The sequence below is a fragment of the Numida meleagris genome, chromosome 12, assembly GCF_002078875.1.
Source record: "Numida meleagris isolate 19003 breed g44 Domestic line chromosome 12, NumMel1.0, whole genome shotgun sequence".
NCBI lineage: Eukaryota > Metazoa > Chordata > Aves > Galliformes > Numididae > Numida > Numida meleagris.
This window is the reverse complement of record NC_034420.1, coordinates 2110229-2134781: the sequence shown is the minus strand read 5'-3', so window position 1 is coordinate 2134781 and position 24553 is coordinate 2110229. Positions and strand designations below refer to the sequence as shown.

At 44.5% G+C, this 24553-nt stretch overlaps 1 protein-coding gene across 1 annotated transcript in view; it reads right to left on the bottom strand.

The window, feature by feature from the left end:
• FBXW11 (F-box and WD repeat domain containing 11) overlaps positions 1-16848 on the bottom strand; it is a 59056-nt gene extending 42208 nt beyond the window's left edge. Inside the window, exon 1 of the mRNA XM_021410224.1 lies at positions 16711-16848. The gene's annotated coding sequence lies outside the window, so the exon portion shown is untranslated. The remainder of the gene's footprint in view (positions 1-16710) is intronic.

Below are 24553 nucleotides of genomic sequence, written 5' to 3'. Positions count from 1 at the left end.
TCAGCGTGGTACAGCAGCCCGGCTTATCAGCAACACTGCTGAAATTCCTCAAACTGAGGAGCACGGTAATTTCTGAACTAACTGAATTAAACGCAGCTGAAGTTGTCAGAGCTTCCACTGCATCACAGGCACTCGTCCTGAGCAGCAGGAGAACACACCGCATGCTCTCCTACACAATACTCATCCCCCCCTAGAAGTTTTTCAGATTAAAGGTAGGATGAGGAGCATCTCGGGAGCAAGTTTGAGATATAGTTGGTAATCAGGTCATCCTTAGACGCCTTCAGATTCATCCAAAATAAATCAGCCTATGTTAAGATTAAATATGTTTGCAATTTGGCTGCCTGGTGCAAAGCTAAAATACTCAGAGGGTTATTCCTGGATGCCCAGAGGGAATTTAGGTTCAGACTTCTGCTTCTGGATCCACACGAAACCCATTCTGCCCAAATTTAGTTACCTCAACGTGCCAGACAGCAGCTGAGCCCAGCTCCAGCCCAAAGGTGCCTGAGAAGCAGTACAAAGAACATGAACCGGCATCAGAAACAAACTCCAGTCTACTAAAAAAAAAACCAAATCACCATGCCATTTTTAAAAATCCAATCCCTCCACACCTGCTGCCATTTGCCACACGTGCTGGCGCTCACCCTCCTCCCCCTCCCCTGCCACCTCCAGCTCTGTGCCAGAACAGCAGAGCACAGAAGGAAGATGGCCCGCAGACCAGCACCCCCAGCTCATTGACACGGGCTGAGCAACACACACACAGCACAACGCCCAACAACCACAAGCCCACAGGATCAAGATCATTATCATGAAAGACTGAAAAATGAGGATTTCAGGATCAGAAGTATAAGCTTCGACTGAACAATCAATTCTCTAAGCTCGCCTGTGTCCCTTCTCTAGTTGTTTTTTTTAAGAGCAGGCTGGCACTTCCCTCTCCATCCCCTCCTGCTTTCACTGGCCACCAGGACGATGCCAGAACTTGTTCTCTGGCTTTTGCCCCTCCCCAAGGAGCAGGAGAACTTCAACCACGTTCTGAAGAGGATCCTACACAGACTTTTTCTGTAAAAGTTATAAAAACATTACTCAAAAACACGGAGGAGTTTGAAACAGCAAAATCACAGAATATCTTTGGTAACCTCAAGTATTTGTCTTCTGCAAAACAGAAGGGTGGGAAGAAACATTCTTGCACATAAGAAATTATAGAAGCTAGCGCAATAAAAATATTCAATAAAGCCTAAAACCAGCCAGCTGCTCCAAGAAAGATTCCAGTGCCATTCAAGTGCCACTTTACAGTGGCATGTTTTTCTCTAAAGTCCATGTTTCTCCAGTCCATGTTTTTCTCTAAAGATGCATGGCAATGTATTTCCAATCTGGCAGCTAACGAAGCCATATTAATCCATGAAATCCTAACCACTAATTGTATGGATTGTTTCATTGTTTTTGCTTCATACCCAATTTCAGTACATTTTTGATACTCAACCAAAAGCCCTGAGAAAGCCTTTTTGTAGAAAAAGGCCGTGGACTAGCTTCGGTTAAGAAAGAAGCCTTCATTAATAAAAGATGTTAAAATCAAATACTCAGATCATTTTTTTTTTTTCCAAATACCCACTCAGCCTTGCCTAGGCGTATCCAGACACTACACTCAAGTGCCGATTTTATCTAGGTATTAAAAGGAACGTGCAATCGCCTAATTTGGGTTTCACGTGATTTATATAATGGATGTCTAAATGCTCTTGACCTCCAAGGCCAGCACCTCTTCTCCCTGCAACTTCAACTTGCAGTTAATTAACAGCAGAAAGCCTCTCATTTGAAGGCTCTACAGAAAGGGATTTGAGAGCAGAGGGAAGATATGCCCAGTGTCTCGGGTTCCTCTTTCGGGGGGATTGTTTTTCATCCATCACTTCAGCAATTCACTCTATGTTACAGCACAGCACATTGCACCAGCGCCACGGAGAGCTGCTGAAGTTTTATGGGATCCAAAAGGCAGTGTCCCAGCCAAAAGCAGCACGTTGTGCAATGAAGCCCTGAAACCAAACCTGGGACCGCTGCAGCAGGCCAGCAATTATCCCCTTACTTCACTTTCTGAAGACGTTTGAGTTTCATGTCACTTCGGCAGGAAAACTGCTGCATACTTCTGAACAAAAAGAGAGCATTCTCCAGAGTTCTGGTTTTCATGTCCTGGTTTGGAATCTGGAAGGGCTTTTGCTTCCAACTAGCAGTACTAAGGACAGCTGATGGCTTACACAGAATTTAAGAGACACTGCAGGCAAGCGTAACAATCCCTGTAGACAGTTAGAAGCACCAGGCATCCTGGATTTCCACTCCTCAGATACTGAATTCAAAGACGTTTGGCCCAATACGTACTGCTTCTCCCAGCGCACACACTTGTGTATATGCTCAAAACTTTCAGGTTACAATTGCTCTAACCACCTAAGCTCCAGAGAACAGAACTCTCACTGGATTCCCCTAACACCGTGGATGTCTTTTTTTGTATTGTGTCTTGAATAAATACTCCAGTTCGAAAGTCTAGCAGACAAGAGCACCTTGACTTCCCAAGGCAAGTTCCTGCAATCACGTATACAATTCCAAAGATATCTCCACTAAGTCCTTCTTTAAGCGATTTTTCAAACAGGGCACTTAATTATGAGCTACTAAATACCATATAGAGAGCATTTCCAAGTCCACTGTTTCTCACTAGCAATTTTTCTTTAATCTTCAGCTCTTTACATATTTGATGTTAAACTGAACACTTTATAGTAAATATTTTTGCATTTATTAAAGAAAACCCCACAAAGTAAAGAGCAGAGAATATGCCAAAAAGAATCAGGTTTATTCAAGAAGCGTAGTTCAGGCCATCCCTAAAATCTGGCTGAATATCTGTATCGAGCAGTATGCATCAACCTGAAGAATGATAAAAACATTTAAGAACTCAAAAGGAAAGAGTTCAGCTTCCTCAGGTAAGAATCTCTAAAAGCACCAGCGCAATGCCATGCAACACAACTCAGGACTGAGAACATCTGTGTAGCGAGGGCTTGCAAACGTGACTATTTTGCCATAGAAACATCCTACAGAACAGTACAACGTTTTGGTTGCAGTTCCTCCTTTCTCTGCTATAGCACTTCTCCCATTTTCGATACGTGGGTGTTTGGAAGATTGGCTCGATTGTTGACTGCTGGCATATCCATGACTGTGATCTATGCCCATTCCACCACAGAGAATCAGCGAACCATAAAAACCAAACCACGTACGTGAAGACTTTCCTACAGCGCGGCCGCTAAGAGCTCCAGCACACAGAGCAGGCACAACCAGAGGAGGCCCACAGCGCCCTGCCCGCTAATTCCCAGGCGTTCTCGCACTGAAAGAAGGAACACACGTCCCTACAGGGATGACTCTCCAAGAACAGCACAATTCATACCGGCAAAATCACAACTAATGCTGCTGTCAACACTGCAGCTCAACTCCTCACAAGCATCCTGGCTGTGACCCTCTGACCAGAAGCCTGCCAGCGCTAGGTGAAAGTACTGCACAAATTTAATTTCCACCTTAGCAGAAAATGGTTTATTTCCTATTTCTTTGCAAATTCTTTGAAGGGAGGCAGAGCAGACATCTTCAAGGATGAGGACTGCATCAGACATACACGGAACAGACCGCCTTGCATCTCCTCTTCCCTGCTACAGCACAAGCACGGCATTATTAGCAGGCAGGCTGAAGAACACAGCAGTTTACTTCACAGATTTCTTTGCACCCTAACAGGGGCAGGGAGCAAAAAACCCCCACTTTCCCAATGGAGGCAGAGGAAGTGTGTGCACAACATCTCTGTGCTCCAAGACACGAGCTTCTGCAGACTAAGGGCTACCAGGAACAACAGCTCCCACCCACTGCTTGTGCAATGCATCAGCCTCAGCGCAACCATGTTAGCTTTCCTGAGGAACATAAATTGATGCTTGAAACGATGCTTATCTGTGGCAGATAGAAGCCATGGCTCGGGATTTGCTGAAGCAAGGTCTAGCATCTTTAGCTGATAGGTGAATCCATCACCAAGAAGTGTGCTTGCCTCCGCTGGGATCCCTCCCAGCCTGAGAGAAGGCAGATTGGGATCTCTAACAGCACCACAGAGAAACACCAGCAAAACGAACGTTAGGAAGTGACTGATGAGGAGTGCATTTCTAAGCTCACGTTTCTTTTCCTGCATTCAGAAGACTTCTGCAGAGTGCAGCTTAGTGAAATATCACAAAGAGGGTCAATGAACTACAACTTCCTTCTGATCTCTACCATGGCCATAAAGATTATAGGTTAGGCAGATGACTTTTGAATACTAAAAGCTTCTGAAGAAAAAACAAAGGTGAGAGAACTGCCCAGCAATTAACAGTCACTAGTCAAGCAACTTGAAACGCTTGCATTACACGGAAATATTTCAAGATGGGGATCAGGAATCAAAACTTACAGACATTTGGTGCATGAGCAAGGCCTCTGAAATCAGGGAGCACTTCTGCTCCTCAGTTAAGGAGGCTACAGAGGAAGAGCTCTGGTTCGTAGCTTGCTACGAGCTCAGCAGCTAACAGTCAAAGTGATCTGGCAAGTAACCATTCTCTTCTGCTTAAAAATAAACACTGTGAATTGACCCAATAAAGTGAAGGTCTCTCTTCTCGCCCCTACAAAACAGCAGGCTTAGTTAATTATTAAAGTCATAAAACTGAAAGCACTCAGATACACAAAGGATGACTGAAAAAAGTGCTTATCGTAACACTTTCCTCTGGAGAATAAATCATTCTTGGGAGAAAGAAAAAAATCTCACTGCACTTGGCATTTCCCCACCCTATCGGTGTCTAGGCCTCACCATGGCCACGCAGCAGGAAGCACTGCCACCACGCTGGGCTGGGCTCCTGGGAGAACCCAGCCCCAGTCTGGGCACTGCATGGTGAGAAACACAGGCACCAGAGCACGGGTGAGAGGAGAACACAAAACCTGGGTAAAAAGCTTGCCATCTCAGTCTGTGCAGCAAACACCAAACTGCAACGTCGCAGCAGCCCCCAGAGCCTGCAGCAGATACTAAGAACTAAGATTTGAGAAGCTGCTGGAAATTGATCCCAAATTGCTATTCATTTTTAGAGGAGTCTCCAGCTCCAACCAGCAGAAACACCTATGCTGGGAAGTACCGCTGCCGATGAAGAGGGAGAAAAATGGGCATTTAGCATCAGGTTTACAGTCCTAGCACCACCCCGCTGCACAAAATGGCAGCGGGCGCGCTGCGTCACTGCCCACAGTTAGAAGCACAGAGCATCGTGCAACCACTACGGCTGGAAAAGCCCACAAAGATCCTCGAGTCCAGCCATCACATCAGAACCTTTGCAAAGACCGGGCTCGACTCTACAGCCTTCTGCCTCAGGAAGATGTCTGTTGAAAGCAGAGGGGCAAGCACAAATATTTCAGAGATTGGAGAGAATGCCGTGTTCCTTCAAAAAAAAAAAAAAGAAAAGAAAAAGAAGGAATCAAATCTGCATTTCTTCTTAATGGACCTGTTGGACTGTTTCCAAGAAGGAATGCTAACAGCCCGACTGTTTTGAGGCAAAATACCAGAAAACATGTCAAAGAAATATTTGTAAATGATTTCAAACCTAAGAGGAGAAAGAAAGCAGTTGTCTGGCTATTACAACTCATTTTAACAGCTGCAGAGAGGAATAACATTTTCAGAAGGAGGCAGACTGCACGGTGACAGGCTATTCATCATTCTCCCATTTGTGATTTTGCACACCGTAGGAAAAGGTTTTAATAGAATGCACCCACTGCACTCATTGTAATTTTAAGAATCCTGCTTCAAGTCCGTGTCTGAATTTGTGCTGTGAAAACAACAGCACGGCAATAAAAAAAAAAAGATGCTGAAGTTTTCATATCGATAAATCAATTCTTAGTTTTCAAATACAATTTTCTCCAGTTCTAGTTTCCATTTTTATACTTCCATCTGGTATCTGAATAGAAACGCCAACCACCAGAAACTCAAAATTAGTGAAGAATAACAAACAGAAGCGTTGGCAAGTTCACGTTAAATTGTATCTTACCAATAAATAAATTAAACTTTCTTCTTCATGCCCTCGCTCAGCTGTGATAGCACTGAGATATCTTGTCCCTAAAAAATCATTTCCTTTGCGGAGTATACCATCATAAGAAAAAAAACCATTGAAGCCCTAATGCTTCATAACTCGCAAATTGTAAGTTCCTTCAAGCAGTAATAAATTATGAATTGGTCAATTCAAAAGGCTTTTAAGATGTTTTTGCAAAGGCAGCTTCCAGTTACGGGGAGTAAATCAATGCAGTCCTGCCGTAATGTGCAAGCAGGAAGGGCTCCGGCAAGAACCATGCCAATGTCACCTCCCGTGGTACACAGCCCTGGGCGAGTGCTAAGGAAGCATGGGACAATGCAGACAACAAAGAGTAATGCTTGACAGACAACAAAGAAAAAGGAGCAGCAAGAAACCATGTTGGAGGGGTGTCAGTAGGGTAAGCAAGAAAGGTCACACCGGTAGGGACACTCAAGACACTGGCCTGCTTTCAATCTTGCAGTCAACTTTGTATTAAAGACAGGATGAGAACAGCAGCTCTTTGAATCCAAGTGTGTTCATAATGGTAAGGAGAACACCTCGGTACAAAACCACTATTAAAGATTATTAAGTAGTTACAAATAAGCCCTCAGGTTCTATAGTATTTTCAACAATTAACTGGCGTTCAATACATGCTTTTCCATGCAATAACACCAGCCACGTTGTGGGTTTTTTTTTAATTACGTATCTCTCTCCATTCACTAACAGGTCACAGAAAGAGGGCAAATATTCACAGAATGGCTTGGGTTGGAAGGGACCTCAAGGATCATCGATTCCAACCCTCTGCCACAGGCAGCGTATCTGTCCAGAAAATTCCACAAAATAAGCAGGTATTTCTCAGCAAGTACAAGGTGTGACTCAACCTAAAGAATTAGAACACGGCCATCCAACCCACTGGCACCAGAGGACACTTGCTTAAATGCTACAGCTGGATTTTAGAAGCGCAGTTAGGTTTTATGGCATTGCTACACCTAACCTTGGCTTTCTTCTTCCAGGTTGATGTGAGACCACTCTTGAAGCCTTAAATGTTCTAATGGCTACGATGGAGCACAACATCCTGAAGGAACTCTGCAAAAGCCCCAGATTTAAGACTAGGATTTCTTCCTCATTTGGACCATTCACTAACTAGCCAGCACATATAATACACAGATAACTGATACTAACTGATAACTCCATGTCGCTGAAGGGCTTCTCGATTCCCCTCCTTAAGCATGCCATTAATCATCATTACTCTAACTGAATGTGTATTACTGATCACGTATCTCTGGGTAGACACGCCCTACCCATTTTTAAACACAGGCTTATAAACTAAGGAACAACAAAAGGCAAGTCACGGTGCCAATAATTAAAAAATGGGGAAAGAAAGCTGGTGCTACTTTCACTTCCAAGTTCCCCTTGGGGCTCACTGAGTCACATGCCTGAAATAAGAACTCTTTTTTTAAATCTCACACAGCTGCTTCTAAAGGATTGAAGAACTCCTTATCTTGGTTGCAGTTCTACAAAAAAATCAGACTGCTGCACACACACATAAAGGCTTTTATTTTGGAACAACGTTATGAGCAGCGACGCTGGCTACACCTGGCTTTGTGAGCAGCCTGCTGAAGACAGCTCTCCAGCCTCACCTTACCAAAACTCCTTGTGTACTCAGCAGTACATTCACCAATGCAGTTTTGTATTTTATCCTACAATCAATACTACCAACAGAAGTCTGGAATACAGTGTATTCTGCATCAATTCATCTAATGCTCAGCGTGGTCCGAGCTTGCACCTGCTCCATTTACTACCTACCTGCTAACAAGTGCTTTAAGAAAAACTGCTCGTAATAACAAGGTTTGCCATTATTAATTCAATACTATCAAAAGATTCGTCCCGGTTCCCAGATCAGTATTTGTGGACATGTACACCCTGCCTGAAATCCAGACCCTGACCGGGACAGAGCCCACCCAGCCTAACACCCCTCTGGAACGCACTGCACGTGGCCCAGCAGCTTACCCCCTCACAGCCTGCAGTCACGAAACCACAATACTCAATCATCACCTTAAAGCCTGTTATTAACAGTAAAACTGCTCCTATCTAGTTCTCAGGCCGTTCCACACAGCTGGGCATAAGCTGCATGCCTCAACTCCAAGGGCAGCTCCAACCCTCTGCCCTGCACTGTCACGATTACAACCATCTACCATCACCATCATGGCCAGACCCTGCAGTGCCACTTTCTGTAAGATTATTATCCACCTAGACATTTACCTTAGAAACCTTTCTCCCCCCTTCATTTAAAAACTGAAAACACAAAACATTCCAACAGAAAAAACGTATTTGAACAGAAATCCCCAAGTTTAATTTGGAAACTCAGAGCTGCATTTCACATGCCAGAGGTTCTCAAGCAGACAGTTACTCTCTAAGGCAAAGCACTCACGTTACCCAGAGTCCGAGCAGAAACAGACTGACTGCAAACAAAGCTCAATTTGCTCACGTTCTCATTCACAAAAGCAATTTCTCCCAAATACTCATCTTGCACACATGAAAGACCGAACCACTGAATAACGCTATTGTGTTACAAAAGTTACTAACATTAAATAATCATTACATCTGCTGAAAGCATTACATTCAGAAACACTTCAGGAAGTGCCACATAGATACCGCACATGTTCTGCATTTACTTTCCAAGGTAAATATTTGGGGAGTTCAAAACTGAGCTGGTATCAAAATCTCCCTTTCGTTATTTATCTTTTTCAGTCCCTCCCGCACCAGTAAAGCACCAGCAGCAATTCCCCACCCGTCAGAGCCAGCCCCCATCCCCTGCTCCTCGCTTTCAAAACTGAAGGGCCAAGGGACTCTGTGAGCTCCAAAGGCTGCAGGACTCCATGCTGACTGCCCTGCATTCAAACATGCGCAATGATACATGTAAGGCTGTAACCAGGATCATACTTAGTAGGAAATTAAAAGCTTATCCTTTCTAAATTAAATCACAAAAACATTACAGGCTATTCAGTTCATTGCAATTTAAGAGAAATGGCAAAGCTCATTATGTGTTGTGGGTTGTTTGTTTTTTTTTAAATTAAACAAGAAAGCAAAATGTAGCAGGCAACATGCACAACTATGCTACTTATATCACAACTTCATAAACAGGCAATAGAACACAAAAGCTCACCACCCCCCAGAGAACCTCCTGTACAGAAAGCACTCTTAAGGTTCACTCCTACAATGCAGTTAAGTAGAAGATTTCAGAAAAAGGATGCACAAAAAACATTTAGCAGACTTAACAATTTGATTAAACAGAGTCCTACGAGTTTAACAAAGTTCAACAGCATACGCATAACATTTACAACAAGAAAGAAGAAAGGCACCTGGAGACATCTGACACTGGGCATGCTCTGCAGGCATCTCAGTGCGCACATGCTCTCTACCAGGTTGGAGCAGCCTAGCCACAAAGACCTTGGCACAGAACACTGCAGGGTGACAAAAAGGAAGGAAGAGAAGAAGCAGTTAGATGCCACAACAAATCACTCAACGCAGGCAACTCATTAGTACGTTCACATGGCTACTTATCTACAGCATTTCTACGTTCATCGCAAGGTTAGCGGCCAAGGGTAAAATAACGACTGAAGATCCTTTTCAGGAAATAAGCCATCCCTCCGTCCTAGCGAGGATAACGAGGTGATTTGCCTCACCTGCAGCTGCGTGGCTGTGGTGCCTAGGTGCCCACTGAGCTCCCTCAGGAGTGCCCCAGCTGCAGCAGCACGGCCCCCCCCCCGTGCAGTTCAGCTGCCTGCTCAGCACCGGGACCGCCTGGCACTGCTGGCTTCTCCCTCTCCCCGGGGAAGAGGAGCACAGGAGCCCTTCGTTAGGTGGCAGCTCTTCAGAACGCAGCCCTGGGGAGCTGCTGGTGAAGGTCTGGCACCCCATGCTGTCTCAGCTTTCCCCATCTGCACTTATTTGCTCTGACAGCAAAGCTCGCATTAACTTGTGAGGTTACAGCCTAGCTGTGGGACACCGACATAACCAAAAATAGTAATTTTTTTTAAAAGAGGAACTACGTTTAAGCTCAGGCTGCCAGGCCAAGCTCTGTTTAGTCAGGATGCACTCATGTTTAGTCAGGTATCCTGATTAAATGGGTCACTGGGGGAAGAGCTGGTGTTATCAGTTAAAGGTATCCTGCCAGCCAAATTAGAGCCCAGCAGTATTTATGCTCATCTCACCACCTGAGCTGGGAAGAACTATGTTTAACTCCTCAAGGCCACGCTGGTGACACTGGAAGTTAGGGAAAGTTTGCAAATATGCTTTTCTGAAGCTGGAGAAACTCAGTGCAGACAGATTCTCCACACCTTTTACAGCTCCGTGGTATTATTTCACAGCTCCTTTTAAAGATACAATAGTACACTACACAACCATCAGATAAAGTTAGAGAAAAGGCTTCAGTTACTATCAAGCAGTCTCAGACCCAGCTCCAATACCTGCCTTTCTGCAATTCTCACATGGGCTTCCAAATTAGTTGTAACAAGCACCAAATCTTTAAAAGAACAAGCCACAGATGTCAAAGCTGAGAGCAGAATACCCACAGGTGAAGGCTCGAGGAGAGTGGTTGATTTGCCAGTAGCAAAGGGAAGGAGGGAACCCAGAGCAGCTGAGGAGGGCAAAACCTTTTTTTAAATTTTATTTCATGTGTTATGAATAAAGCACAAGAAAACCTACGATTTTCGCCTCTGTGCTAAAGAGAAATGAAAGCAAAATCAGGACAAGGATGATCCGAGCAGCACCAAAACCCACTTGATTTCTCTCCTCCAGTCCTACGTAGGAAGGGTGCAACTCCAGATGGATGTTTTGCACTATGCACGTGTAATGGGATGCGGAGATCTTATGGACAGAGATACAAGTAATGCTTTTTTGTATTATTTTTTTTCCTTCAATAGCAAATAAATCCTTTTTATGTTTTTAAAAGATTCCTTAAAGCTTAAAGAAATGTGATTTTCCATTTAGCTACCAATGAATCCAGTATCTACAACTGCTTGACGTTAGTTATTTTGACGTATCCTCACACGAACCCCTGGAATTCAGTTCCCAGAACTGTTATAGGCAATCAGCAGTATCAGGGCAACTACCTGAATTTCAACAAGACGGCAAAAAAAAGGTTTTTATATGTTTAAAGTTCAAAGCACGGATCATGATATTGAAGATATGGGACACTGCACAGAGAGTCCACAGCTCTGCCTTAAAAATAAAGTGGTAATTAGACTGTGTTTGCTTTTAGGAACGACTCTTGCTAAATAAGCTCAGTATGAAGAACTGAAGAGCAACGTGGGTAACTTGAGAATAGCTTTTTAATTTAGTTCAAAACACATTAGACAAAGAAGCCGTTTCCATGCCAAGTTTAAGCCACACCAAAAACCTCTCCACAGTATTACGAAACCCTGAATAAAAGGATTTATAAAGAACCCTGGACACTTCAGTGTAGCAATGATATTGCACAATGCTACAAATTAAATACCGCATTCTACTTCACACTAAAACAGCAATGTGCAAATATTTGTGGGCTTCACCGACGTGTTATTTTCTTGACCCTGTCTGCATCAGCGCTGTCGGCCATAAATATGAGCACAGCACTGTACGAAGACTTTTACTTTTTGAGTAACACCCACCTGAGCTTCTGCCCTCACTCTCCACTTGCCTTGCAGCAGGTTCCCAGTGAGCTGCAGCACTATAAATAAGGACTGGGAACAGGAAAAGGAAGAGAAAGCTGCATGACTAAGTCCTTGCACAAGGCTCTGGTTCCAGAGAGGCTGGCTCCAGCCCCCAGCACATCCCAGACAAAAAGCGGGTGGAAAAACATCTTCTGATATATTGAGCTGTAATAACTTTTAGGATAAAGGGTAAAAACAACCTCCTCAGCCCTGAACAACACAAAGGCTTTGTTCACGTGGGACTTCCCATAAGTGCAAAGTGCTGTTTTCTTAAAGCCCGGTAAAACATCCGGAACATTTTTATTTGGGTGCCTTTAAAATTTCAATTTACTTCCCAATTGGAGCATTTGTGATTTCTTCCTTATTAAAAAAATAAAATTTCCGTAATGCTAAGTCAACTCAAGAAACGCATACGGACTTGAGCTTGCGTTCCCAATGGAACTAATACGCATTTTCCATCCGGTGATGGGAATGCTGCAATGTTAAGGCAGCATTAATTCCTGAGCCTTATTACCACAAGTTCTATAAAGTATTAGAATTGTGACCTCAACATTTTCCACCAAAGTCACATTCAATTTACTTATACAGAGGTAACTCGAGGAATCAAAGTTTAGTGTGCAAGGTTTACAGCTTGGGGGAGTCTGTTCTTAAAGCAAAACCATCCCTGCCTCTGCAATGCTTCTAGACACTTCACAAAAGCTTGGAGGGAGTTACTTTTTAATTACAAATCAAAATACAGAAAATGCGTTTTTCAAGAAGCATCGCTATCCTGATGAATTCACTCCTCCTGCAATGACTTACTGATCACACAGTTTACTACAAAATCAAAATGGACTGTAAGCTCCTCACAAATCATCCAAGCTCCCACGTTCTGAAGTGCTTTTCCCAACTTTCTCATGAAAACCAAGCAGCTCCTCAGCGCTACAGCTCTTGTCCTGCATTTCCACAGAGCAGAGATTCGCACTGGGAAGGTTAGGTACAGCCAACAGACTCAGCCTTCCCCCTGAATTCTCTTCCGGCGTTTAGTTCTAAGAGACTCACCGGCCATTCAAGGTTTCAATTTACAGTATAGTTTACTTTTTCGTTAGGCCTGGACCAACAGAACTGATGCTTCTTTTGTTCCATTAGCTCTCAATATTGATAAATTCGTGGGGTGACAGCTGTTTCTTGAAATGCTCTGTCTGGGAATGACACACCCACTGGTGGCCCATTTTTAGTGCTGCTGAAGGGGGATTCTGACATGCAAACTCTGACTTTCAGATGGTATGACTACAGAATTTTAATGCTCCCAAGGCAAATTTAATATCAAGCCCAGAACTTTCTCAAAAATCAGCACGAACCACAATAAGACAGAAAAAAACCAGAAAGCAGTAACGCTGTTCAAAGGCCTTCAGTATTATTTTACACTCGGCAGGGAACAGTTGGCGACCACTCCATCCCTTTTGCTAGCTGGGATGTCATCTAGATCTTACCTGGTGGCTTTACCTGAAGTGATTCACTCAAAATACTGATAAGCAAAACAGTGCTGAACCAACTGCATGTTGGAACAAGTACCCTGAGTATTTGCAAGTGGAAAAGTAGAAGTGTCAAAGTATATTCGTAATTGTGAATAATTAATTGGAAGTAAAGTGTGTGGGCATGCACATAACACAAATAAGCACGTTCCACAAGTGACAGCCTGGCTTGGCACAGTCATACATTCACTACGTTGCACTTTTTGGCACACTTGGTATTTTTGCTGAGGTGCTCTAAAAACAAAGAAAATTTGTCAGACCAATAGCAAAGACTTTGCGCTCTTCCTATTTTCATTTTCAAAACCAAGTTGTCCCTTGAGAGATGTGGTGTATTCACATGCGTCATACAAGTATGAACCGGTGCCATCACATCACTACCTTTCCACATACAAAACGCAATCTCACATCCAGGCTTGAGCGGCTGCTTTGGAAGGCTGAGCACCATCCTTACAACGCACGGAGTACAGTTCTGTGTTCAGCTGTTCTGCTTTAAGAATGGCCACATTCTCAGGTCAAGCAGGTGGTCTTTGTGCAAGAGATTCGGCTTACTCTCGCGCTGCTGCATTTTGAAGAGCTACGAAAGTAAAAGGGAGCTTCTCAAAAATTAATGAAAGAGTAGCAAACTCATTTGAACTTGTAAAACATTTTTTATTTTTCCTTTACCGTTAGCAGATGATTTAAAAAAATAGGAAACCAATAGCTGAGTCACACCTCCATCAGAAAAACTGATTTAGATAAGTGATGGCCATTCAAAAAAAAAAATTACTGCTCAGCCTCCCAAGTGCCATTCAAGATCTGCATGTAAGATTCTCGCATTTGGGGAAAACACTAAGTGAGAATTCAGGAAACTCAAAGCAAGACAAATGAGGAGAATTTATCTGAAAAATTGTTTTCCATTACCACGCAGTTCTTCTACATAGGGCAATGAATTCACAGAAGCGTGATGAACAATGCAGTCCCACTCTGCTCCTGAAGATCAAAGAATGCGTTCGCTACAACAAAACGAATGCTACAAAAGGAATATGGGTTCAGTGGAGAAAAGATTAAATGCATTTTTTTGAATATAGCAACAACCTTACTCCATTATAATTTATTCATTAGGTTAAGATTCATGAAATGCAGTATCTCGTTTTCAGGAGGACATGGAAGACTACAAAGAAAATCCTAGTACATTTACATCATAGTTATTCTCCAGTGTTAACTGAAATCACTCTAAATCTTCTGGAATACAGTATTTAGGTTAATCTTCGCATCCTTTGTACACAACATCCCAACAATTTCAAAAGCTCAGAATTATAACAGGCCTTGCTGCACTTGCACATCCTACATTACACAGAGGCCGTCTTGAAGGAAAGCTGGCTTTCCTTCTCTTGTGCTGAAGGAGCAGAGGTGTTACAGACATTCAGACAGCACTACACCTGCTAACAGTAAATCAGAACTGGAGGAAAAAACAACTGCAGAAACCTAGCTAACTGAAATAGTAAAAACTTACAGTGAGCAAGTCAAACACTTCAAAACCTGCAGATGAAGCTTATTACGACTATAAGAGTTGGCTCTGACTCTTTTCTGTACTAAGCTATTAAGGATAAGGACTAATGCAATCTAACAAATATTAACCGGATGAAAAAAATCAGATATGGACAAGACAGTACGCACTTTAACTTGAACAGCTGAAGTGCAGGTGAAGTGCAGGCTTAGTATGTTATAAAATGATAGAGTCGTGTTCAGTGTTTGTACTCCTAATGTTGCAGGGGAGTATTTCAGTAGCCTGTGAAAGCTGACTTGCACTTCAGTTCCAAAAATGTAGGATTCTAAACCTGGACAAGCACTAAGCCTGCAATGCGCATACACTTACATCTGTGCTCAGCTTAGCTTTCTGAATGCCTCTGACAGTACCGCTCCACGTTTCAAGCAGCTCAGCAATTCATACAATATTGAATACCAGCACACTGGGGATCTTAATCAGCAGGAGTACACATTACAGCTTCTCCTTCCCCCCCCCACAGTGCATGTTAAATTATTTTCTCATTTCAGTTTTCATCGTTAAAGGTGTCAAGATCACTTCTGTCTCCCAATTCTCTCATTTTAGAAAAGGGCACACTCAGGGCAGCAGCTGCTCCAGGAGACTCTATTGCAATGTAGCTCCAAGGTGAGGGATGGCCCGATGGAGGTGAAGAGACTGAAAGAAATGTGTCAGACTAAGGATTATCCCTCAGACTTGGAGGGTTTTTTGGATTGTACTAAACCATGCCCCAAGACCTCTTCACTCTAACCAAATAAAATTCAAGGACTCAAAAACTCAAGCCTGGAAACAACGGTATCCTGTGCACAAGCAATTCATTATGCATGTGTTCATCAACTAAACGCAAGTACAATTTTTGCAGAAAATACTATACCAGGAAAAGAAACACACAGCTAAAATAATGCATGGTATCTGCTGCACCTACAAGAGTTTCTTCTATGGTATATTAAATATTGAGGCCTCAACATTTGTTTTAATAGCTGTCTACAAAGGAGAGCACTCAAGCAGCTTAGTGTTATTGCTATTAATATCAAAAGGAATTGAGGGGTACCTGCTTCACACTAGCTTTAGGAATGCGTTGACACTAACCCACAGCAGGGCTGGGCCTTAGGACGGGAGCTCACCTTCCCACCACACATTCAAGGCACAAAACATTCTTCTCTATCAGCCAGGGATCTGACCTTCCCTCCTCACGCACACAGATACCTCCCATCTGAGACACCATGCTGCAGCCTTTTACAGTCATTTCCAAGTCTCAGAGCAACCGGACTCAAAACACACCCACAGTGCTACTCTGAAACAAACCTGCTGCGACCCTGCAGCACCTCCTCAACGTCGCTGAGAACCATCAGGAACAGAACCTGAAGCTGAAATCTCCCTAAGGATTTAACACGCTGATTCCAAGTGCTGCCCAGAAGAGAATTTCAAATGGTATTTCAACAGGACAAAGCTACTGGAATTTGTAACACAAACAAGTGGAGAAGTTCTCTACATTTCCAATGAACCCACAAGAAAATACGGCTAGAAATCAGAGCAGATAGCCGTTACTTTCTGAACTCAACAGAAGAGTTCAAAGTCTTTGATAAGGCTGCCTCCGACCTTCCAGAAGCAAAATCTGGGAAGTGTTTGCTTAATGCCCCTTTATCTGTAGATACTGCTGTCTAGCTCCACAGACAGTACATCCACCCCACGTTCCTAGGCCTTGCCTTCAGAGGAGATCAGCAACATCCTAACAAAGCACAGCTGTCTTCTCTGAATATGCCTCTCCTTACTCTGAACTCACACTGGCAGCTAGCTTGGTGTGTTCTGCTATCTGAGGGACATCAAGCAGTTAAAGCGGGTACTGAATTTGCGGACAAACTCATCTAAGCAGAAGCAGCAGGATATAATACAGGGTGACTTCTTACCTGAAACTCTGTTTCTGCGCTTCAGATCCACCAATCCAGAATGAAAGGGGATTCGAATGGGCTTTCCTTCTTGTCTGTTAAAAGAGAGCAGCCAATCATCTTCAGCTTGGTGTATCTACTTCTTGCTTGAATGAAATTCCAATTACGCACTGCTAGCGCTGTTAGAGACAGGGCCAATACACCTTACCGGTAACACCTGCGTTAGTGGGGGCATCGGATTGGTGGATCTAAGACAAAGAAATGGACTCACAGACAAGAAATTGCTCTTTCCCACATCCTAAATGAACGAATCCTAAAAAAAAAATTGTTTGGGGGGCAACAGCTCACTTTGCAAAGATCAAGGAAGATGAGAAGAAACTGCGCTGCCAATGGTGAAGTAACCACTACAGCTTCATCCACCAGCTCACACCTGACAAACACGCTGCCTGAACTGCCAGGCTGGTAGCTTGTGGCTTTGCAAAACACTTCAGTAGCTCTCCTCGCTTTTGCAGAAACAAGCTCTAAAGCATTCCACTGCCATGTTTGTTTGGTTCTTTTTGCCTTTTCCAGACTCAGAATGATCCAACTTTCCTCACGCACCAGCAGCACAAAGGTGGAGCCAGCCAGCCACATGAGAGTACTCGGTACCGCCGCACCTCTGGAAAAACCCAGAGGTGGGAGAGAGCAAGACAAGGCACGCTACTCCTGACCGAGAGAGGAAGGGCATCCCTCGCAGAGAGAGATGGTAAAGGACTTCATCCAGAACTTCCAGCAGCACGCTTACATTGAAGTAGCTTTAACTGTAACCTAAGAGTAGACTGAGCCTGCAGAAGTTCCAGCTACACATGTAACAGAATAATGAAAGCATAACCTAAACAGATCAGGCTGTGTGACTTCTAGCCAGATCTTTCTAGAAGTCTGAGACAGCCAACAGAACGATTTCCTCCAACACCAGCCAGAAACAGCAGAAGCATCTTCTAGAATACGCTGCTGCGCTGCCCACAGAACAATTTGCCAGCACCATTTCTCACACCGACCCTTCCCATCCAATCTTCCTACACCAAGAAAGGAACATCTTCAGCATGGGATGATTTTCTGCTTTTCGACCCTTCGTAAAGCAAGCATCAACCACAGGGCAACATAAATCTCAAGGGCGAAGCAGGGTTTTAAGTTTAATACCATGTCCAATATATGAACGTTAAGGCTGCCAAGTAAAGCGATAAGATGTCAAGGCATATGACTCAGAACTTTAGAAGTACAATATAGCTCAGCCAGCTATCAAAATTATATAAATGTACTGATTTGCTAAGTCACAACAGAGCCAGCAGGATGTCAGCAGCAGAGCACAAAGGCATTCCTTACAGGAATTTGAATGTGACAGCACAGGTCTGATTTTTCTCTTGGAAGCTCCTCTCCATCAAGGAGCGATGGAGACAATGTGAATATCGAGTTTCCCTGGCTAGTCCTTCGGTGCCAAGACAGAATCGCTTAAGAGATCTCCTATCAAATACAAGCTGTAATTGGAGCTTAAGTTTTGCAAACAGATTCTGAGTATAGGTTTTCCAAGAGCTGTGTGCGCCTCTGTCTGAAATGCTTCAATAGGTGCAACTTAAAAAGCTGGAAGATTTAAAGAGAACATCGCTGTGCAAGCCATCCTGACGTACACACCCCTCCCCAGGAGGCACACAGTGCAGGCTGTACACAGCTTTAGTGCCAAAATTCCACACTCTGGAACCTCTCAGCAGCACGAAACTCAGAATTCAGCCGGGCCAGACCGTGCACAGCTCGCTGCCTTCGCCAGGCCAAGGAAGGAAACAAAACATTGCCATGCTGCACGGCTAAAAGTTGACTCCAAAAGCTTTATGCCAGTTTACACAGCAAGCATGCTGGTCCTTCCCTATTCCTAGCAAGGAGGTACCTACCTACATCTCAGAAATTTGTCTGCATTTGTACAGAAGTGGGCCTGGGATGTGGAATTACTCTTTGATTCACTCTAAATACTTCGCGTTTGCAGGCGACAAGTACAGGGATGCCACTCCTACAGGGACCTGTTTCAGCAAAGCGATGAAGAAACATCACACCTCCAAACACTCCCACTGCTAATTTAGCCCGTATGAGAAACTAATTAAGTTTCCAAAAGGAGACTCCCTTTTTCATTATTAAAGCACAAAAGGTACTGCAATAATTCTGCATTATTTGGTCTCGGCCATGCACCACTCATATTGGGAAATGCATGGAAGTAGTACAGGCAAATAGAGCAGGCTGTCAGATGTCACCCCACTGAGCTCATAAATATACCAACAAACTGGAGAAGGAAGGGATTTTCCAGAAAAACTGGATTTTCTGTGAGTAACGAAGTACTATCAATACCATGGAAATCAAGCTGTGAAATCAGATTATGCAATAAACAGTGGCATTAGTATAAAGAAAACATCACCAGAGAAAAAAAGCTAGAATGTAAGTACTGTTATTAATCAGCATTAGTTCAAACAACTCAGTACATATCCTCGTTTCCCTTCAATTCCTTCTCTCCCTTGCAACAACAACCGCTCATCACAGAGCAGCCCTCTTACAACCACGGTCTCTCATTCTCTCCCACACGCCATTCCTGTCTCACTGGCACATTTGCTGCACCACCCATTTCATATTAAGCCCGTCTCGCTTTTCACCCTGCTGCACAAGCACTCAAAGCAGCACAGGAAGATGAAACTGAAAATGCCAAAGCAACAGTGACCTCTAAACTGCACAGCAATAAAACATAACGCATCAAAAGCCATCCATCAAGTTGATTTAACAAGTAGCGAAGGTGTTTTACAAAGCACACATGAAATGAAAAGGTACATCCACCCTTCAGAGAATGTCCCCCAGCCTCTCTCAGGGTACAGCTTGTCAGAAGACAGCGCCGTTTGTTTTGCTGAGATGTTGGTGCAGCGCTCATCGGGGATCCAAATTTTTAACATCCAACAACTCTCCCCAAGGGACAGACACAGCCAGCATGGCCTGTAATGCAGCAACGCCATACATGTGCCCTAAGAGCTCCTACAGGAGCAGCCAGGAGCAGGTCAGAGGGCTCGGCTGGCACACGTCTGCCTGTGGGTGCGATCCCATCCCACGCTGCCACTTGCACACTGAGTTTCTAAACGTGATTCAGGGCCTGTGGAATTTCAGTGCAGTGCCCTGGAACTCCCTGGGGGTGCTCACAAGGGCTGGAGGTCACATGTGCTTCTCAGCCACCAAGGCAACTCTGGCTGCTGCTCCTTATGTACTCAGCACTGCTGCAGAGGTTGGCAAATCTAGTCAAGTTAGATAATTTAACTGAAATGAGGCAAAAATAATCTGTGAATCCCAGATGAGATTTAAAAAACCTTTGGTGAAATGCCAGCATTGAGTTTCCTGAAGAAACTGTAAGCTTCCCTCAGAAAGAATTTAAAGATACTTAGGTTTAAAATTTTGTCTACAAATGGAGCATCTGCAGTTCTTCATCTGAATAAACCAGTAGCTGCTGCCATCCAAACTAGTACTTCAGCTGGCTTTTCTCGCTTGTTACCTGCACTGAGCATCTTGGCACTCACCACAGCCCTTCTACCCTTGGTAACCATTTTCCCACTCGGCCTATTGTTCCACCTTGCCCTCCCCAAAAGATACAGCTTTCCACACTTCCTGGGCTACTTCTCTCATTTCATCATAGCTCTCCTGGCTCTAAATTCAGTTACCCAGCTCTAATTCATTTTCTTAAGCTCTTCCTTCCTATTTTCTGAACTGCTGCCAAAGAAACAGTAATCTATTCACTTTACATTTTCATCCCTCCTCTTACGGGCACTATGAAATGTGACTGAGTGTCTGATGACCTCTGCGGCAGCACAGATCTTACATCCACTGCCCCAAAGGCTCTTCTGTGCCTCCCAAGCAGCCAGCTAGCATCCTCACCTCATCAGACACCTGCCCTCGCCATTTCCCTTTTTCCCCCCAGCTGATGAAACAGCCCAGCACGTTGCTGGCTGGACACTCACATGTCTGACACGCAGCTCAGAACACTGCTCATTTAGCTAATGAATAAAGATAACTGCAAAGCATAGCTTGCTATCCTAGCAAAGAAAGCACAGTAACCAGTTAATACATAGGTCTACAAAGGTCCTGCTGGCTCTTCATCCACTCTCAGACTTTGATTAAGAACAAAACAGCAACACTGGAGCTAGGACAGTGCCTCCTTTGTTCCAGATACAAATACGATCATTGCCCAGTCCATCAGTATCTCTATCACCACAAGAGTAAACTCTTTGAAGGATTCCTCTGAGAACATTTGGAAAAAGATTGAACAAAATGCAACTGCCTGCTTGGTGTGCACAGATTGAGACAAGGAGGGAAGAAACAAGGCAGAACGTTATAGGCCTATCGAGATACATCCAGCTGTTGTATCTGAGTTTCCAAACAGAATGCTCAGGTTTGTTTTGCACTGTAAAGCTTCAAATGGTTTGGGGGCACGCCACCTCCAGCTGCAGAAACCCAGGAACTCCAGGTAGCACCAGCACGATCTATGGAAGTTGCTGGCAAAGCGCTCCTGCTTGAAATGCTTTATTCTGAGATGTTACCTTGTGAATTTGAAGACCTTCAGCTCCCATCAAAGTTCTGCCAGGAGAAACTGAAAGACTTTTGGCAACATTTTGAATTATAGTTCTTCATTTATTATTTACAGAGGCACTTAAACACTGAACAGGAATGAGAGAGACATTCTAGACAATAAAGGTGGCACATTGGGAAGCATATTTTCCATATACATAACTTCAGGATACAAATTCCAATACAACATAAACAAGCACTTGTCAGTGGTACTCCTGAGCACGGCCCTCCTTCCCAGCGCCCCTCCACGCTCCCCCCACCGAGCTCTGCAGCAGGGGATCAGTGCTGGCAGCACAGCACAGCGCACCAAGGGCACAGCACAGGGAGCTGATGGTGGCTGAGCAAGTGGGAGCGCTGCCACTCTGCCCTCCTGCTCAGTAACCACGTGCTGTGGGTGCCCAACAGGCACAAGGCTCTGGGAGAAAAACAGATTCTTCTTACGATGTTACAATGCATGCACTTCCACTCATACCTGTGTAACCTTTTTACCTATGTGCAGATGTATTTTCCATACCTTTATATTCTTTTACAACCACTAGGAAACTAATTATCCACAGCTTTAAAGCCTGCTTGTGAAACAAAAGCATGGCTTAGTGTGGCTTTCGGAGGGAACGAGAACCATGGGGCTTTTAGCACGTATTCAAGGCAAACACACGTAATGGGTTTGATGCTACTGAACTCAGGTTTTACAAGCAGCTCAGAATTTGTAAGTAAAAAAAACATGTTTCACACATCACTTGTTGGTATTTCACTTTCAGAAAGTTCGGTTCTTTAGAAGAGCAAAAAGGTTGCTGTTATCTGATTTCAGAGAAAACAAAAACCGGGCAAAGAAAGAGCCCTTTCCATCATTTTGGCAAGCCCTCCATCTGTTCTGGATTACCTCCTTACTCCTCATTCCCAATCATTTGTCCACTCACACAGTGCATCCAATGGAGACAGCGCTCCCCGAGCTGAACTGTGGTCCTGTGCCTCCTGAGCGCCCACACGGGCCTGTGCGGCCAGACACCATATCCCATCTACAATTGAAAGCCAAGCCCTAACTAAATCACCTGCTCATCACTGTTAAAAGGCTAACAACATGATTTCCAGAGCTAGAACAAAATAGCTAAAGCCTTCGGCTGTCCTAAGCTGGTGACTTCAGAACACTAGCTAGAACTTCATATAGCAAATAGAAGTTGTTACTCTAAAACCTTAAAATATTTATCTTAGATTCCAGCTTTAAAAATAGACCGGTATTATTTCAATGACAGATTTTTCTTTAAATAAAGGCAAATGATCCATCCAGTGCAGAAAAAGTTGAGGGCTAGAACACCCTGTTCTCTGACTTTTATGCAATTAACATGTTGACACATTATCTCTTGTTTATCAGCCACCCGGAACTGCTTTGTATTTGCTTCTCAGAACTCCTGCATCATATATCTGCACCTGCAGCACTGGGGACTCGGCCCTGGCATCGGGAGGCAGTGAGCGAGCACCCAAAGTGCTGCAAATATGACCTCCTGCAGCAGCAGGAACATCTCGCTTGCAGTAAGCAAGCACCCATGTCTTCTTTCTGACAACAACATTCTTAAACAGAGGAGCATCCCATCAGGTTTTGCATGGTCAGATCATCCCTGGCTTTGTGATGTTTGCTGCTGCTGTTAACAACTGATACAAGAGTCTGCATAAAACACTGTAATCACTGACTGAAAACTCTGTCGATACCACTTCTACTTTTGCTCTGTTTGTTTCAACAAATCTTCCAGAGAATCTCATCTGCTGCAATAGCAGAGTGCAGAACCTTTGAGCCAGGGTTCCATTTCAAAGGGCTTGTGGTGACTCCAGTGAAGCACTTCTGCTCAGACACAAGTGGTTCTGCTCCAGCCTTCCCCAGAATCAAAATTAAACTACCAACTACACTTTATGGAGTATCAGTTTCTATAGGAAACCACAGAATTAACTGTTCATCTTACTAAAATTTTATATTAATTTATTTCAAAAAAGGAAAAAACTTGTTTTCTAAGCCTCTTAAATAATGAAAGTTTTAATATCCCATCCATATTTGCCTTTCCCTTAGCGCATCTCCTAGATGCAGCTGTAACAAGGGGACATGGCCACTATCAGCACTCAGAAGTTAGATTTGCTTCTGCCCATTGGCAATTCTGCCCATTTGCAATTTGGCCAAAACCAGGGAAGGCTTCTCAAAAGGGAGAGTGGTTACAAAGGGCAAGCAAGAAACCTGAGCAAGGGTGACATCCCTCCCAGCCCCACTGGAGCACCTCACACACCCCAAGGCCGGGCGGTATTTGCAACCCGCTGGCACAGTTAGGAAAACATTGCTGGGATGCGCTGTCCGTGCTGGAAAAGCAGAAGAGGGCTTTCTGCAGGTGGCTGCTGCTGGAACGCACACCTACGCCACAGCCACTCTGATGTTGCCAACATTTAAAGGCAAGCTCACCCAATCAACTGGGGCAGCGGGATCGTCGAGAATGGTCTTTAAGCTGCTGGCTTCAGTGATTGGTGCTGAACACTGAAATGCCATTGGGGCCATTTCCTTTTGGCTTTCCATCTCTGCTTACACACAGCAGGCAACACCTGAGGGTGTTTTCCAGGCCTGCTCAGTGAGTGGGCACTAAGCTAGCTAAAAAAGCCCCAAACATTCGGTGCCTCCACTATGCCCAGCTCACCTTCAGAGTGCCATATCAGCCCACTTCAGATTTTTTTTCTACCATCCAATTCTGTTGCATCGTGTGGAATTCCGTACGCAGCAGCAAATCATGCGTACAGCGATACAAAACAGAAAACATTTAGTATCACTGATTCTCACTACTTTTCTCAGCTCCCAGCTCGGCGCTGCTCTTCCCCCGCGGCAGCAAACCGGGGCCTTTCACGCCGGGCTGCGGTACCTGCGCTCCCCTTCAAGGCGGGCGGAAGGCAGCTCACCCCGGGCCCGGAGTTCCGGACCGGAGCCGCGCACCGGGCGCGACGCAGCCCGCCTCCCACCCTGCGCTCAGCGTTACGCGTTCCCCTCCTACACACTGCGATCGTTTGGATGCGCATTTTTCCGTTATCCAGTTCTTGAATTACTTTTTTTTTTTTTTCTTTAATGTTTTTCCTCAGCGGCCCCCAGAGGAGGAGGAGGGCGGCGGGAAGAGCGGCGCGCGGCCGGGCCCGGCCCGCAGCCACCTCCAGGCAGCGCCGGGCCCCTCAGGCCCACAGCGCGGCTCCGGGCCCTGTGGGAGGCTGCCGGGGGGAGGTGGTGGGGGAG